We start from the raw sequence: 12,749 nt of genomic DNA on the forward strand, positions 1-12,749 counted from the left end.
AATATTTAATTAATACAAAATAATTACCAATTAATAAAAATTAATTGCCAATTAATAGACATTAATTACCAATTAAAAATTAATTAACAATACATTTAAAATCAATACCAATAAATGAAAAACATTATTTATTTAATTACAATTAAATTACTTCCCACCCTATTCCCCTATAAACCCACAACCCGCTACAGAAAATAAATTTAGAAAATTAACATAATTAACAATTAATCAATTAATACAAATTAATTGGCAATTAATAAAAAATAATTACCAATTAAAACATAACAATAAATTCAAAATGAATACCAATAAATAAATAAAAATATTTAATTAATTACAATTAAATTACTTCCCACCCTATTCCCCTATAAACCCACAACCCGCTACAGAATTAAATTACGCAAAAATTAAATAACATAACATTCATTACTTAAAATACATTAAACATACATTACAAAAATTAATATACACTTTTCACACATATACTAACATACAATATTTTGTCCATTCTATATTTTTACTTCGATATTATGTCCATTCTATATTTTGGAATCGATATTATGACTGTTTACCGTGTTGTAAATCAGCTTCCAGCAAGATTTCCAGTTTGGAATTGGGTCTATCATAAATGGCTGTAATTAATTTTACGTAGATAAGTGAAGCTGTGGAAGTGCTGTTTGGTGAATAAGGAGGAGACTGCATGTCTTCAGTTCGACCCAAAGAATGGGGAAACAGTTTAAGACAATTAGAAGAAGATGTTTCAATAACTTGTGTTGTCTAAGGAATGTAGATGATAGCTTATATGAATGAGAGAGAGTTTCATAACTGATTTATTAAATATTTCTCTATCAATCCAACTTCTCAAAATGAGAGACTTTCCTTTTAACATGAGATGTTTATTGTACAATATAGAGCTTTGGAGAAATTGATGATATGTAGATGTACTGAAACTAATAAATGGTTTAATCAGGGAACAAGAATACAATATTACTGATGGTAACCAAAACCTCGGGAGTTGGGACATGAAAACAATATGTTTATGAGAGAAAGGGAATTTCATGGAGGATTCAAATCAGCTCCATAATTTAGAGTCTGTTTTATTAGGGTGGGAAAAAGAGTATTGAATCTGCTTAAAACCAAACGCTTTATGATAGACAGAAAAGTCAGGAAAATTAACACCGCCGGCAGATTTGGGGTGTTTTAATCTATTTAATGAAATCTGAGATGCTTTCCCATTACATAGGAACCGAGATAACATTTTATCCAAAGAGTTAAAGTACTCTTTGGGAATCTTTGTGGGTTACATCTGAAGGAAAAAATTCACAATTGGAAGTAGCATCTAAAACGACCCCACCAAAACCGAAATAGGGGTGCATAACCCTTGGTCAGGTGAGTGAGCCTGAGGTCACACTTTCCATATTGATCTTTAACGTGTGTCTATAATAATATTGGATTGAAAACCCCCAAATTCTTAGGGCCTGATTTTGATCTTGGTGGACAGGTTACTCCATCGTGACAGATATCCCCTCCACTGAAATATAACTTTCATAGGATATAATGTAATTTATATTTTGGTGCACGGTATATCCATCGCAGTTGTGACAGAGTAACCCAACCGCCAAGATCTAAATCAGGCCCTTAATCTTTTTTTTTTAAAATCTTTTTTATTGGCACTTATGACATTCAAACAAAACAAACCATACATTTAAAAGTACAGTCTCATTATGTGCATATTTCCACCGTCTGAAACATCTAATAGCAGTTGTTATAAACAGCAGGGTTATACCATCTGTTATTCACTTCCAGGATTCTAACCCCATTTTTAACACCGTTCCTTAAGACACGGCTATTGACTCATGTCTCTCTGCACTGTCTCAGGTGATCAAGGATATGCACTCTGCGTTTGGAGGATGACATCCCTCCGAGCCCCGAACACACAAGCCCAAAGGCAGTACAATGCGGCCCACAAACGTACCAGGGGCATCATGGAACGCACATTTGGCATGTTGAAGTCACGTTTCAGGTGCCTGGACACCACAGGTGGTAGGTTTCTGTACAGCCCAGGCATTGTGTGCAAGATGATTGTTGCATGTTGTGTGTTGCACAACATATGTGTATGCACCAATGTCCCATGGATACGAATACCAGATGCACCGGACGATGATGAGGAAGATCAGGCAGGTGGACCCCACTCCACTGCAGGTGCAGCAGGAATAGCCCATAGGAACACCATCATTGACAATTTCTTCATATGAGCACGTCACACTGTGACAGTCCTTAGCAATCATGGGACAGTACAAAATGACCACAGACACAGCTCCTGCACATGTTATCAAGACCTCGACATACTAGGATATCTCACTAGGAGCAGCAGCGTCCTCTATCCACGTGCCATGTTCGCCCACCAATGCCCTGTGTGAATTAATAAATATGTCCATATGCAGACTAATTAGAAGCCAAAAGAGAAAGAAGAACAAACAAAAGGGCATCTGCAAAAAGAAGATACCCAACTAAACCGAACATTGTCTAGAACTTCCTTGGGTCCACTACCTATATATCAGAACATCTGTTCTCTGTTTCTGTGCATTCGAAGTGTTTTGTGCTCTCTTAGTGCCAGGAAAAAAACGGGGGGAAGCCCCGGGGCAATGGAGGTGCAGTGGGGTCGCATAGGATAGAGCAGAGGGAAGGAAGTGAGCCTGACAAGGGGCCAAACGATGCAGTCGTCTCCTCAGCATGGAACAACCAGCCACCCGATCTTCTGCTTATTCTCCTCCCTCACTGGACAAGTCCTATGTGCGAACTCCTTCCGGGGTCTGAGTAATCCGGCTGTGACTCTCAGGCCATCTCATGGCAGGTGTCCCAGGCCCCCAGTATCTCAGCCCACGGTTCTGCCAGGGGTCTACACCTCTTTGTGACCTTGTCTTCACAGATCCAGGCCCTCTCCTCCGCCCTAGCCCAGCTGTCCACATCCTTCTCCCAATCCACTGTCGGTGGGCCCTGCGCTGTCTTCCATTTCAGAGCTCTTCTCCTTTTGGCCAGCAAGAAGGCCAAGTCTACAAATCTGTGTCCATCTTTTTGGGTTTGGGCCTCGGTAATAGTCCCAACAAGCAAACCTCAGGACTACATGACAAACTGCGTTCCAGGACCTTATTTATGAACTCAACAACTGTGGCCCAAAAGTTTTGCAACTCCGGGCAGGACCATACCATGTTATCAAAGTCTGCATCCAACTTTTGACATCTGGCACAGAACAAGTCATTCCTCTTATATATTACGTTTAATTGATGCGGCCTAAGGTACATTCTATGCAAAACATTGAATTGTGTAAGCTTAAATGCTGTATTCCTAGACACATTTTTTGAACCCCTCAGAATCTTTTCCCATTCTTTCTCCAACAGTTGTCTGTCCAGAGAGGCCTGCCATTTCACCTTTATACGGGGCAAGGTTGGCCGATTCATCTCTATGATTGTTAAGTAAAGCCACTTTACCAAATGGCCCGCTGACCTCAACGTCACCAGTGCCTGAAGGGCCCCATGAATGGCAGGTTCTCTTGTATCCTTCCCCATAATTCAGCCATCGCCCCTTTTTTTTATGGTAATTTAGAAACTGGCCCAGAGGTAGGTCATGGTTTTACTACACTGGCTATCCTCTTTTATTCTGTGCCGAGGGTTTGCTCACGTTAAAAGACACTCTGTTGCCTTCTATCTAGGCAACAGAGTGTCTTTTAACGTGAGCAAACCCACGGCACAGAATAAAAGAGGATAGCCAGTGTAGGTTTAGCTCGTTTTTATTTCAAATACACGTGGTCCTATAGTTTCAGGTCTCACGTTATTTGGGGTCAGTAACCATAAGCATTAAGGAGACACGTCCTAACGCTTATATCACTAGTACCTTCACGACTGGCTCACTGGTTGTACACTATGCCTACACATTATTTTTGTTTGTATTTAATTTTTGTTTTGGTATGGTTGTGCTAATGATGAGAACCAGAGCCCCCTGGTGAGAACCTACTCCAGTGGTGTTTCTTCCGTGAGGCACTCCATACCTTTGCACACATTTTTCACATTACTTTATTGTATTAGGATTTGTGTTGCACTACACGGTAGGGTATGTATATGAGGGGAACATAACAAGGTAGAGAACAGGGATTCATGGTGGGAGAAAGGCATACAAGTAATCGCCCACGTAGCACACAAAGTTGTGGGAGCTACAGATGTACCTGAAGTCCAAGTGAATCTGTTCCCACAGTAGGGTAAGTCGTATTGTATTGTGTACTATTGAGTGGGGGGTTTGACCTGATCCGTATAGAACCCCTTCAGCTCCTTGTCGAATAAAGGGTTAAAAAGGGAGCCAGCTCCACACAAAACGTCTTATAAAAGGACGCCGTAAATCCGTCCGGTCCCGGAGATTTGACCAGCTTCAATCTAGAGATCGCGGAAATCACCTCTTTAATGCGAAATGGCGCCTCAAGGTCTTCTGTGACGGTAGTAGGGAGAGGTGAAATGTCGCAGGTGCTCAGGTAAGTCTGTGGGTCCGGTGAAGGCGAATCCCGATCTGAATAGAGAAGTTGGTAAAAATTGCGAAAGGCATCCCCGATCTGCTCTTCTGCCGACTGGTCAACCCCCTTGCGATCACGGACTGACTGGATCACTGAGGTTTGCATCTTAATGCGAAGCCTCTGCGTCAAAATTTTCCTGCACTGATCACTGCTGAGATAAAAATGTTGTCTCAGTCTGAGGAGAGTATGTTCCGCTCTATCTAGATTCAAAATCCGTGGGGCCCCGGTACGCTTATGGATCGCTTCCAGCTCACCGACTTCCCTCTCCAACGTTGCACGCTTATCTCTGCTTATTCACCCGGAAGCTTGTTTCCTTCCCAGTGTAAGAATTGGCTTTTGTAGTTTGGTTTGCCCTGTTCCCATCATGCACTGGGACAGGAACAGACTAATTTGCATACAGCCAGGTTCTGAAACTGGGATGGTGCAGTGAGCTAAAAATCGGTTTAGGATCTAGCCCTGATCTCTTGACAGGGTGAGAGTATTCTGCTTAATTCAGAGACTCTGTCCCTCACCACCCCTTGTTGTAAATATCTCTGCGAATGGCATTATAGGTTGCTGCGATTGCAATAAACTCCCCTCGAGCAACCAGTTTCAGAGTTTCTCAGGCCAATGACAGGGACACCAACCCCACATCATTCACCTGGAGGTAGTGTACTGTAGTGTCTTGCACGCACTTCACCACGTCTTCTGAATGCAACAGACTCTCTTTAAGTCCACATCCAGGCGGATTGGCTCATGTACGCTGCGCAGGTAGGAGAACAGAGATGAGAGAGTGATCGGAAAGGGAGCGGGGGCAATGTCGGAGGAGTGGAGGCTGGCCATGAGTGAGGTAGAGGCTAAAAAATGATCTAGTCACGTGTATGTTTTATGTGCTGCAGAGTAATATGTATAGTCTTGGTCATTGGGATGCTGAGCTTGCCACACATCACACAACCCACTATCTGCCAGCCACTCCGATCCCACCGATTACAGTGCGCCAGCCTGATGTTTCCGCTGCCCTGACCTATCCCGACCCGCTTCCATTACCAGGTTCAGGTCTCCACCCACCAGGATTGCCGCGTCCGGTGAAGCGAGAACCGCAGATAAAGCAGACAGGCGGAAGGGTTCCTGCTTCTCATTCGGGGCATATATTGACCCGGTAGTAAGATAAGTCCCCCCACTGCACTCTAATGCCAATAACCACCCCTTTATCTCTGCCACTGTTAATATGATCTTGCATTGGCATCGGGCTCCTATTAAGATAGCCACCCCATTTTTCTTCGATGACCCCGCAGACCACGCCTGTTGTGGGAGTAGCCTATCATGCGTGCGCATTGCGTCCTTGGAGAGAAAATGCGTCTCTTTGTAGGAGACAAATGTCGCTTTCAGCATTTTCAAGAATGGAGAGCACCGCAGCGTACTTGACCAGGTTATTCAGCCCGCAAGAATTCAGGCTCACCATCTTAAGATACCTGACCATATATCAATTGGCGAGGAGCCATGTATGGCTAGTGCTGGCATCTGCCCCTTACAGGAGTTAGCGCAACAACCCTGGTGCTTCTTTTGATATGCCGCCCTGATATCCGAACTGATGCAGAGGTTACCAAGGGCAACCCACCCCCACCCGACCCCAAAATTACCAATACCATAAAACCCATAATTGAAGAAACGCTAACAAACAAAGCATGACCAAAGTTCGTCACAGAGAGTAACATCTGGGAGATCGTGGCTGCGACCAAAGTCCAGCCCAAGTGGAGTCGACAAGACTCTCAACAGGTCACTACGTTCCTTCCCTCCGATGCCCCTCCATTTGCCCACTCCCGTGCCATCAGTTGACATCTCCATGGTGTAACAGGGCAGTCCGTGGCCTGCGCCAAGGCGTAAAACACTGCTTCTTTCTCTTTGACTTGTGTGGCATGGTCAGGTTTCTTGACCGTGGACAATCTGCCCACCCGCTGCCAGCCTGAGGTGCGACTTACACGCTGCGACTTGGGTAGTTCCCTGCCATCCGCGGGTGTGGAATGTTCAAGGCCAAGGATTCCTATTAATTCTTCAAGTGACCTGAGTTGTAGCAACTTGCCCTGGTGTTTAAAAATCAGACAGAAGGGGTGGCCCCAGGCATAGGGAACATTGTGCTCTCTTAGGTGTGTGGTCAAAGGTTTGAACACCCGCCTCTTGATGAGGGTGGAGGCCGCCAGATCCTGAAAAAGAGCCGGGTGGCAGCCGCGGAAGTGGATGGGTTGAGTTTTGCGGGCTTTCCGCAGTATGCACTCATACTTGAAAGTCATGAACGCACACTAAGCTATCAGGTGGAGGCACTTTATTACCTCGCGGGAGACGCACCCGATGGACCCGGTCCATTTGAATGTCCGCAGCCTCTTCCTCACCGAGGATTTGCTGGAAGAGTGCGTTGACATACGATCTGAGATCATTACCTTCATCTTTCCATGGGACCACCCTCATGTGCACGTTGTTCCGTCTAGATCGGCGTAGCATTTATTGCTGCAAGTGATGGATCTCTTCGTCCCTAGTAAGGTCATGCTCTTCCAGGGTCACCACCCGCTCCCCAATTTCATCAACATCGCGGCGCACTTTCTTTAAATCTGAGGCCAGCTGGGATCGTAAGTCTTGTATGTCCTCTTTTATCGCCGAGAAGAGCTCCACCATGAAGTCTTTCGTCGCTGGGAAGTCCTCGCCCTCTGCTGAGGCGGTTTCCTTGTTACCCTGTGCCGCCGGATGCACGGACTGTTTCAGGAGGAGCTCCTTTAAAGATTTCTCCTTGCGTGCCCTTGCTGCGGCCATGGCTCTCGGATTCAGTTGCACGCCCCACAGAATCCAGCCGCTTCGCTCTGTCGCCATTCGGACGCCATTTGCTGCACCTTCGTGTGCACCTATCCACTCTAGGACCCACCGTCTGCAGAATTGCGGACAGCAAATACTCCCAACCAGGTCACTCCGGTCCACTGACTCTACTCCTTTGCCCAAGTGACCACTCGAGCATCTTGCTCTCCGTTAGTCGGACCTAGAGGCTTCACCGCAGTCTCCCTCACACTCCAATGTCTCAACTCTCCGGCTGCAGGCCTAACGTCTACAAAGCCCCAGGCGCTTGGAAAGGTGCTTGCATAATTGCTGAGCAGAGGTCTCTCTGAGACCACCCGTCCGCCGCTCCACGGACCGACCAGGCTTGCCCTAACCCCAATCTCGTTCATTCATGCTCAGGTCTCTGCCTCAACCTTCTGCAATCACCAGTCTAGAGCGTTTCTCAGCGGGTCACTCACCTGTACATGTATCTCCACCCCCACCAGTCTCATACGCCCGCAGCATCACCTCTGCTGATATGGGGTTGCTTTGGAGCACCGGAGCGCTCAGCCACCAGCTCCTGCTTTCCTTGCAATGCCACAGGCCAGGCTAGCTGTGATGTTCACTGCCCAAGCCCCGCTAAGGTGCAGTCACCATAGGCAGGGAGCACATACACCTCAGCCGGCGGGGCCAGCCTCTTCTCTGTGGGCCCAATCAATCAGCCGATAGACTGTAGTCCATGCACTATTGAGGTACCGCAGGTCGCTCACTACCGGGGGGGACCCTCAGTCTCAGCTCTCCATCTTGCTGGCCGCCGTGGTACAAAGCATGCAGCCCCTACCAGCTTTCTTGCACCACCAGCCAGCATTCGCCCTCCACCGACTAACGGACTGAGTCAGCTGTGCTGGGCCTCATTGCGCCACACATGCAACTGCTTACCGGGCTCTCGTGGGTTCAAAAGCAAGCCAACTCTGTCTGCGATGCTGTGGCCACAGCCGTGGGGCCCAGCCAGATTGCCGCACTCCACCGTCTTGCAAGAGTGCACGAGCCCCCGCAACTGAGCCCCTACCCGGCCAGCCTTCAGCTGCAACAAGATGGCCCCGCAACTGGACCGCTCCTCCACCACGAGTGCTAGGCCGCCGCTCCTCGCTGCCACCAAGGGCCACAAGCCGGGGGCCGCCACCCGGGATATTCAGAGGGATTCAAAGCCTCTTTTGTAGAGCCATGGATATTAGAATCAGACAACATCGAATAGGTGCTTGCCAAGTACAACTTGGCAGTTTCTAGTGCTGTGGACCAGTTAGCACCTCTGAAACCCTTCCCCAGTATGCCTAGGCTCCCCCAGAACGCCTGGTATTCCCCCTACTTCGTACGCAGATTCGAATTTGTAGGAAGTATGAAAAACGGTGGTGTCTTACTCATGAGGAGGAGGATAAAGCTCGGTATCAAGCAGACCTGGCCGATTACCACAAGAATATTAGGGCAGCACGTAAAGATCACATAGTCCTACAATTAGACCTGACCAAAAATGACCCCAAGGTGCTATACCGCATCCTAAAGTCCTTTACGGACCCTAAGGCTTGCGAGAACCCGATGGTCCCTACACAAAAACTGTGAGATGATATTGGCACCTTCTTTATACAAAAAATTGAGACCATCTATGACAAAATTGTTCAATCAGGGGAGCTTTCTTCCATCACCATGATTCCCGTAGAATCTGGGCAGGCAGTCACTTAATTGCTGGGAAGTTTTCCCCCGGTGACACAGGTGGGGACTGAGTCACTGATCCACTCAGTAAGATCCGGATCACCTCAGGATCATATGCCGGCAAAAATCACCACTTCTCCTGCCAGCCACCTGTCCGCCTCCATTGCACATCTCCTCAATCTCTCCCTTAAAGAAGGTTTGGTCCCTTTGGAATGCAAAGCAGCACAGGTTATGCCTATCCGAAAGAACACCAAGGCCCCGCTAACTGGGTTTTCCAATCTCCGTCTCATTTGTTTTCTCCCATTCCTGGACAAGCTTTTGGAGAAACATATACATACCCATCTCTCTAACCATGTCGAACGGATAGGCAGCCTTGATCGATCTCAATCAGGCTTTCGCCCTAAACACAGCACAGAATCAGCCTTACTAGCGGTAACCAATAACATCAGGATGACCCTGGATAGAGGCCACTCTTCGAATGTGGTGCTGCTGGATCTGTCCTCCCCGTTCGACACGGTTTCCCATAAAATCTTGCTCAGGAGATTGGACTCAGAGACCTGGCCCTTCAGTGGCTAACGAGTTTTCTTTCTTTTCGTTCCCAGGCGGTTAACCTTGGCTCCTATCGATCTGCCGCAACAGAATTGTCCAGGGAGTACCACAGGGCTCTTATTTGAGTCCGACTTTGTTTAACATCTATGTGGCTCCCTTGGCCAATCTGTTGAGGAGCAGTGGATTCATCCCTGTCTCTTATGTGGACGATACCCAACTGCTTTTTCCATTTGCAAAGTTTACTTCATCAGTGCAGCTCTTCTCCTTGGGAATGAGAAACATCTCTCAGTGTATGAGGAGTAACTTTCTTCAGTGCAATGTGGGGAAGATGGAAATCATGCTCTTCAGTGAAGCTCAACTGCTGTGGACCCCCGATTGGTGGCCCTCAGACCTAGGCACTCCCCCCACCCCAAAAACCTGTGTTAAAAACCTAGGTGTTCGCCTTGAACAGACCCTCACTATGAAGGAGGATGCTGCACAGACAGCTGACTCGTGCTTCCATGTGTTTGGTCTATTGCGACGTATCCTTCCTCTGCTTCCTGATTCATCTAGGAAGGCGCTAACCCCGGCGCTTATATTAAGCTGCCTGGATTATTGCAATAGTCTTTTGCTGTCTGCCAACGAGGCTGCCCTTGACAGACTACAGATTGTCCAGAATACGGTGGCCCGTCTGATTCTGAATGCTCCTCCAAGGACAGTCTCTCGGCTCCCGGTACGGAAGCGTGTACAGTTTAAAGTTTACTGCACCATTCACAAGGCCTTGTCCAATTCTGGCCCTAGCTATCTTGCGCATAAATGCATCCCCTACACACCACGGCGGCCTCTCCGCTCAGAATCCAAGCACCTCCTCACAGTGCCTATAATTAAACTAGCCAGACAAGGTGGGAAGGCCCTATCCTATCTGCATCCCTGCCACTGGAACAAGCTCCCTGTGCAACTAAGACAATGCACGGAACATCTCCACTTCAAGAAACAGATTAAGACCTTTCTTTTCACCTCTGATCTTTAGCTCACAGTTTTCCCCTCACGCGAACCATCTAGTGCATAGAAATACCCCTCCGGGGGTCAATTCTGGCACTTTATAAATAAATGAATAAATAAAATAAATTCAAGTAGGGGCTGCACAGCGGGGCAGCGGAGCCACAGCAACTCAACTGGGGGGCGGATGACACTGGGAGTGAGTGATAAAACAAGGCTTATGCCGGAGGGACAGGATCCCACGTCCTATCACGCTGCCATCTTGGCCACACCCCAATTCCCAAGTATTTAAAGGAGCCGGGCCCATTCGAATTCGACTGGGATGTCCAACGGTCTATCACGGCAGGGCGTCAAAGGAAACATGAATGTCTTACTGGTGTTTACATGTAGTCCCAATAGAATAGCGAATTCCTGCAGTATCTGCATCACTATCGGGATCCCACGGGGGCCATTACGTAGATAGATCAAGATGTCATCAACATAAAGCGACACCATGTGCACTGTTCCGTCTAGCAGCACTCCAAGGTTCGCGCCTTGCTGCCGAAAATGGTCTACCAGCGGCTCTATCGCCAAATCAAAAAACAGAGGTGACAGGGCACCTCTGCCTGGTCCCCTATGAATAGGATACTGGGAAGATACCATACCTTCTGTTCGGACTTTGGCCCTAGGGCCTGCGTATAACAGATGAACCCACTTTAGCCAGTCATCACCTAGCCCCATCCGCTCCATGACTGTTAACAAAAAGTCCCACCGCAAGGAGTCGAAGGCTTTCTCCAAATCTACAGCCATCACTACTGAGTCCGGAAACATCCCCAACTCTGGATGGTACATTACGTGATATAATCTCCGCAAACTATTTGATGTGGAGCGGGTAGGAATTAATCCGTTTTGGTCCGTGTGGACCAAACTCTGCATGTGTGGTAAAAGCCCGACTGCAAGCACCTTGCTGAGGATTTTAAAATCAAGGTTCAGCATGGAGAGCCGTCGAAAGTCTTTCATACTTGCCACTTCCTTTTTGGTCTTCGGCAGAGGGATCACAGTGCCTCTCTGGCAGATGGAGGAACGCCGCTGCATACAGCTGCACCAGCCTCAGGGCTAAACTATCAACAAACGTGCTATAAAACTCAGCCAGGATGCCATCCAGTCCTGGAGTTTTCCCCGCTGCCATATTTTTAATAGTGGACCTAATCTCCTGTAGGGCTACAGGTGCCTTCATTGCCTCTCTAGTGGCCTGCTTCAGACCTCTCAGGTATAAACCCTCCAAATACACCATCAAAGTCTCCTTTTGTAGACCTGCTGGTTCCCCATATAGTCCTTCATAATAGTCCCTAAACACAGCATTAATGCTCTTCGGGGAGCAGATCATCTGCCTCCATGAGGTGGGTCTCCTGCAACATCACTATATGTACACATCTATGCCTAATATAGATAAGAATACTATATCTTTTTTATGGAGAACCCATACCCCCAATGTTCCAAGTTAGGAGCTTGAACTCCTCGGCCTGTCCATGATTTCTAGCCATTACCTATTAATAACCTCCCTCCCCCACCCCAACACCCCAGCGAACTCCCCCATCAGTAGTTGCTGTGGACTCCCTAAAATAAGACAATAACCCCAACTTTATAACTCCCCATCCCAAGAGCGGACTGGCAATGGTCAACAGCCCAAACTTACAACAGACCATTTAGTCCAGCGTAATGCTTCCTTCCAGAGGTGGTATCTTCTGGAGAGGGGTGTCAAGGAACACCAAAGTTCAGCAGTTCAAGAGGTAGTAAACAAAAAAGAAAGTGAGGGGCAGATGTCTCCTCCGGACTCGCATGAAGTGCAGGGGCATTCTCCCTCTCACTACTCTCAACAACAAGCGCGGCCCAATCCCAGTGAATTTTCCTGTTCGCACATCTTCATCCGGCAATGTCATTGGCTGTACGCTGGGTCAGATTCGGGAGCTCAGTGTCAGTCCCGGTGTGGTCGTCCAAGTGGGACGTGTGGCTCGCCCTGTCCAAAGATGTGTCTCTGTCTTGATCTCCACCACCTGGGGACATCAACCGGGCCACCGCCTTAACGCCTCCTCTCTTTCCTGCTGCGTCTGTTAGACGGTGGGTTTCTGAAATGCTCTCGATTTCTTAGGGCGACGCTGCCATCCTCTAGCTCCTCGTTTCTCTCCTCCCACGCTGGGCT

Source organism: Lissotriton helveticus, chromosome 4_1 (assembly GCF_964261635.1).
Source record: "Lissotriton helveticus chromosome 4_1, aLisHel1.1, whole genome shotgun sequence".
Taxonomy (NCBI): Eukaryota; Metazoa; Chordata; class Amphibia; order Caudata; family Salamandridae; genus Lissotriton; species Lissotriton helveticus.